Genomic DNA, 6000 nt, shown 5'->3' with positions numbered 1-6000 from the left:
GATCAAAGTCCCATATATTCATAGTTTTTATAGTTATTACAAAACTGCCCTCAATTGACTAATTGCACTCCAACCAACAATTTATGAGAGGACTTGCCCTCCCACCCCTGCTTTGTCAACACAGTGTATTATTATTATTATTATTATTATTTTTATTATTATTATTTGAAGCAGTCTCATTCTGTCGCCCAGGCTGCAGTACAGTGGTGCGATCTTGGCTCACTGCAACCTCTGCCTCCCGGGTTCAGGCGATTCTTCTGCCTCAGCCACCCGAGTAACTAGGATTACAGGCATGCACCACCACACCCACCTAATTTTTGTATTTTCAGTAGAGATGGGGTTTCTTCATGTTGGCCAGGCTGGCTTCGAACTCCTGGCCTCAAGTGATCTGCCCACCTTGGTCTCCCAAAGTGTTGGGATTACAACATGAGCCACTGTGCCCAGCCAACACAAACTATTATAAATATTTAAAACTTTGCCAATGGTATCTCATGGTAGCTTTCAGTAGCATTTCTCCAGTTATGAGGTTGGCTATCCATTTTGGTATAGAAGCCACCTGCTAATTTTGATACCCTGCTCTCCAGGCACAGGGCAACTACAAATGACTTCGGATCACTTTGTTATCAGGATTTCCTAACCTACTGTTTTGATAGATCCCCTGAGCTAGAGAACTTTGTTCATTTTCTTTTATTCTGCCCCATTTTTTTTTTTTCTAGAACTATCCCAGGCATTTCTTAGGCACTCGGGAAATTTTACTTTAAAATCAGTATTTCTAGCGGCTAGCACAATGACTAGCATAATAGTAAGGGCTCAAAAAATCTGAAACAAATAAATAAGAACCATACAAGAAACACTCACTACTCTACATGGCTACGTATTCATCTAACTATCTGTCTCTATTTGCAATGCCAATTTTAAAATGAAAGTTAAAGCTGCATTTAGACATGATAGTTTAGGTGTCACTGTGATCTATTGTTCTAAAGGTTTTTCTTTTGCAATATTAAGTCTAAAGTGTTACCTTTTGTTATACAGAGAAATTCCCTTTTTTTTTTTTTTTAAATAAGCTTTAAGATCACAATGTATTTACTCTTTGCTCTATAAGACCTGAAATGGCTCTTGACCTGTTAACAGTTTGTTGACCGTCATGGGAGGTGGGGTGGGAACATCTTTTCAGTTTTTTCCAGGGTAGGGGGAGGAGAGCAGGGGACTCATTATGCTGATCTATCTTCACTCTCTTGGCCAAACCCACTCATGACCATGGGCACAAACACATGAGACACCTGGCTGGATTTCTGTAGAGAGTGGTCTGAGCCATGGGAAAGAAAACAAGTTAACAGTCAGAATCTGTACCTCTTGATTGAACTGTTAATTTTGCCACATTAGCACCAAACTCTCACCACTTCGCTTGGGAAGGTATTGTATAGGCATTTATACTCACCACACAAATAGCTTCTGAAAAACTTGGGGATCCAAAGGCTGAAGGATAATATTCATTATCATCATTATCATTATCAATAGTAATACAAGCTAGCATTTATTGAGTGCTTAATCTGTTCTAACTGTTCTACATCTGTTAATACATTTACTCCTATTATCCCATTTTATAGGTAAGAAACCTGAAACAGTGAAGTTAGATAACTTGAACAAGGTGACACAGCTAGTAAGCGTCTGAGTATGGTTGGCTTTGAGCCCAGGCAGTGTGGTTCTGGAGCTCACTCTCTGTTTTGTTTTGCAATTCGCAAAAGATAAAATGTTCTTTTTTTGAAATGCACATTTTTTGGGGGGAGGGGGAGATTTGGTCCCCAACTGGAGCCCTCCAAGCTGTCATCGGTCAGTGGCGACACCAAGTGGTAACATGGATGTACTGCAGCCCTCTTATAACTCCCAATTCCCCCCCAATTCCTTGCTCCCTCCCACCCCCTCCCACTCGCTCCCCAGCTCTCCCAAATAAACCTGTATGTACTTTAAGTAAAGCCAATACGTTTGCTTTGCAGAGGCAGTTTCGTGACATGTCTCCTTCCAACCAGACTGCCATCCTTCAACCCGTTTTTTCCTGTATCAGAGGAAGAGGTGTCTGAGGTTAGTTTGTGTTTTGAATCTCATTTCTCTCCTCTCAATTATTTTACTCCATTAGTTATCCCCTCCTTTTCTTGCCTCTTTTTTGTGTGTATATGAGACAGAGTTTCGCTCTTGTTTCCCAGGCTGGAGTGCAATGGCGCAATCTCGGCTCACTGCAACCTCTGCCTCCTGGGTTCAAGTGATTCTCCTGCCTCAGCCTCCTGAGTAGCTGGGATTACAGGCGCTGGCCACCATGCCTAGTCATGCATTTTTAGTAGAGATGGAGTTTCATCACGTTGGCCAGGTTGGTCTCAAACTCCCGACCTCAGGTGATCCACCCGCCTTGGCCTCCCAAAGTGTTGGGATTACAGGCGTGAGCCACCGCACCCAGCCTCTTGCCGCTTTAGTATTGATTTCACCAGTAGTTTTTCTGCTCGACCTACATATAAGCTCCAGTTTCTTCTACTTCAATGAGAGAAAAAAAAAAAATCAAGCAAACAATCAGACCTCTCTTTGAACAATTACTCTAGATTCACCTTTTTAAAGATGAATTCCAAAAGGGGATTGCCTTGCTCAGAAACCTCAATTCTTTCTCAGTCACTTTCTGAATTAAGTATAAGTCTTAGTCCAATATTCAGGACCTCCAAAATTGGGCCCCAATTGACCTTCTGGGTATTATCTTCCACAATTCCCCTGTACTTCCCTACCCTAAACTTCAACCACAAAGGACTGCTCATGGGTCCTCATAAAACTTCCTGCCTGCTCATCTTTGCCGTCGGTGTTACCTCCACTTGGATTTACCTTTATTAGAGGCCTGTACTGATATTTTCTGATACTAATATTTTCTAGTCATTTGTGGCTATCCCATACACCATGAGTGCCTGAAGGAAGGAACTGAATGTTACCAGTTCAGAAAGCAAGAATTATTTTGGGCTGAGAAAACAAAAATCCAGCCATTCATCAGGCTGGAATAACACACAGATAAAACCAGATGCAAATTTAACAGAGAACAATATTTCTTTGGCGGACATATTGCAGCTGTAAAGTGGTAAAGATGTTTTTATTTCAGTGACCACCACTTTTTTATTCACTGAGAGACTTTGTTCCCTAAAATCGTAGATTATCAGAAATTCTTCTGCTTGAAATCATATCAGTAAGAATGAAACATCCCACATGCATCTGGAGGACATAAGTTTCTTTGACACAGAGAAGCAGCCTCAATTTCCAACCCAGGTGCGGAGCTTCAGATAAGGGGTATCTGGACACAACATTCCACATCTATCTTTATTTTGTGGTTCCCAAGGAAACACAACTCTGGGTTCACTTTGCAGTTCAGACCTGATGGTGACCCCAAATGACAGTACTGCTTTGCTTTGAGCTTACCAAAAACACTGCTTTGTTTAAAATTCACCTAAACTCCACTCTTCTCTCCAATCCTATAAATGACTCTATGTTTTTCTGTTTGATGAAATGCCCATGGTTTCTCTGGTGTGCAGTCTCTCATATTGCAATGGGTCAAAGCCTGACTATGTCGGATTACAGATTTGTCCCTGGTAGCCTTATGCTGATTGGGCTAGGAGAGGGGTTTTTAAATCCCTGACCACTTAGCTTGTCCAAAGTAGGCATTCCAAATTGTTCACTGCAGTAGAGTACCTGGGTTCTAGTTAGATTACTTGGATTGATTATATGGATTCCAGTCTCAGGTCTGCCAAGAACTAATTAGCTGGATCATCTTAAGTGAGTCAGTGCACCCCATTTGGCCTAAGTTTTCTCTTCTGCAAAACGGGGTGCTATTTCTTTCAAACCTAGGGTAAGGGCTTTGGGGTCAGTTAGACCTAGGTTGGATTCCCAGTTCTACCACTTACTAGTCCTGTGACTTTTTCTTTTCTGAGCCTCTTAGATAATGTACTACTAACAACTGCAGTATAGTTTTTGCAGTGTTGCTGAGAGCATCAAGTTGGCTATTAAAAGTATCACTACATTCCATCACTGTTCCTATTCCTACTATTATATGAGCTTAGGCAAGTTACTTAACCTTTCTGTACCTGTGTATTTTTATGAGTAAAAATGGAGAAATACCCCTCGGGGTTATTGTGAACACCAAATGAGACGAAAAAAGTAAAGGGCTTAGGAGCGTGCCTGACACATAAGAAGAAGCTTAAATTATGTGATCTAATGTTATTAGTATTAGATTTCTACTACTAATTACTCTGTGGGCCGAAAGCGCAGGATAGACAGTTTTATTCTAAGGACAACCCTTCTCCCCAACAAAAAAAGGCGCTGAAAACTGGAAATATTGAAACACAATGGGGCATTGCGTTTTCAAAGGCAACTGACACGCCCAGCACTGGGATAGGACCCGCCCGCCCAGTACTCATTAAATATGGCAGCGAGCGGGGGCGACGTACTGCGGCTGCGCAAGTTGAAACTCCTCCTGTCAGCTCCTCCCCGGTGGGCCTCCCCTCACCTCCGCTGGGCAGAGGTGCCGGGTGTGAGCCCGCCGTGGCGCGCACGCGCAGACGCTGGCTGCGCTGAGCCGATACTCGCGAGGCGCCCTGTCACATGAGCCGCGCGCCCGCTTCGCTCCCCCTCCTCCCCGGCTGGGCTGTGTGAATGAAGCTCTGCCGGCTACGTGGGGCGCTCACTCAACTTGGTGTCCTGGACGCCAGAGCCGACCGAGCGCGCTGCCCACCGGCGGCGGACACGGACTCCGCCGCTCCTGACCTCGGCGATAGGTAAAGGCAAACGGGCTGTCCCTTCCCCAACAGGTCCTTGGCGGGCCACTGGCCCCCGGCCCACCGCCGGAGCACCCACTAAGCGCATCGACACAGGGGAAGCGCAACCCCGCTGGCTTGGACCCCCGGAGATGGGGCTTCCTCGCGCCCAGCGGCGGCAGCCCGGCGCTTGGAAGAGCTAGACAGGCTAGTTCCAGCCAGTGCGGAGCGGCGTCTTCCCGGGAGCCCAGCCCTATTCTCCGAGTAAGGTCCCTGGGCTGCCCGAGTGAAGTTTCCTTGCGGAGCGGCGCCAAGCCCGCCCCGCTTTTGAATCGGAGTGTTTAGCCGCCTGCGTCCCCTTTCCCGGACTGGGGTAGGGTGACTTAGGCTGGCAAAGCTCAGCCGAGGCCCGGCTCTTCTCCCTCCGGCTCTGGACTTGCCGCTGGTTTTGTATGGGTCTTGGCGAAGTGGAGAAACTCTCTCGGAAAAGTAGTCGCTGCGCTGTTTTCCTTTTGCCACTTAACGAGCGTAGCTGGTTCTCTCCAGACTTTCGAGCCTTGCTCTTGAGCCCCTTGACCCATACGGGAAAAGCTTTACCTTTACATTTACGCACGTTTCCTTTGATTAACATTTCAGAGCAAATCAGTTGCCCGGAGTTCCCAGCGAAGTTGTACCTGTGCCCGTGCGATAACGTCAGTGGAAGCTGCCCTGAGTAAGTGCGGGAAATCTAGAAGTTTGGAGCATAAAAAACCAGCACGAATCCACTTTACTTAAACTTCATACATTTATTAGCAACTGCTCGGGTTTAATTTCAGAGATGTTGAATTTCGCCTAGTCCCACGGGACGACGATCATTACTTCTTAACTGCACGCGAAACAGGAGAAGAAAAAAAGGCAAATCAAAACAGACTGTCTCAGGTCTCAGATAAGTCATCGGAGCGCTTTTTCCTGGCGAATTCACCCTAGGAGTTTGTGAGTTCCTAGTTTTCTTGGACTTCGCGAACTTCTCCTTGTCCAAAGCACTGTCTTTTCTCTGTTGGTGTTTTGGGACTGGTGTACACATTAACCCTTTTGTCATTAAAGAAGGCCAACACGATTCTCACGTTAGTATTAGCCTTCAGTGTTTGTGCTTTAGCGCTTTCACTTAGGAGGCGGAGGCGTTGGTTGTATAAAAGATATGGAAATAGCAATCTACTTTAATGTTCACCAGGTCAAAAAGGTGAAGACT

At 45.5% G+C, this 6000-nt stretch overlaps 1 protein-coding gene across 3 annotated transcripts in view; it reads left to right on the top strand.

Moving 5' to 3' along the window:
- The first annotated feature begins 4590 nt into the window (after nt 1–4590).
- The window catches only part of CLCN5 (chloride voltage-gated channel 5), a 162412-nt gene continuing 161002 nt past the window's right edge, over nt 4591–6000 (top strand). Inside the window, exons 1-3 of one of the 3 annotated variants that reach the window (XM_007991719.3) lie at nt 4591–4793; nt 5409–5484; nt 5588–5744. The gene's annotated coding sequence lies outside the window, so the exon portion shown is untranslated. Of the gene's footprint in view, nt 4794–5408; nt 5745–6000 lie in introns of all 3 variants that reach the window. The other 2 variants (XM_007991720.3, XM_037994925.2) reach the window with 2 other exon arrangements.

Source organism: Chlorocebus sabaeus, chromosome X (assembly GCF_047675955.1).
Source record: "Chlorocebus sabaeus isolate Y175 chromosome X, mChlSab1.0.hap1, whole genome shotgun sequence".
In the NCBI taxonomy this organism is placed as follows: Eukaryota; Metazoa; Chordata; class Mammalia; order Primates; family Cercopithecidae; genus Chlorocebus; species Chlorocebus sabaeus.
Note: the sequence above shows the minus strand (reverse complement) of the source record. Positions and strands in the feature narration are given on the sequence as shown.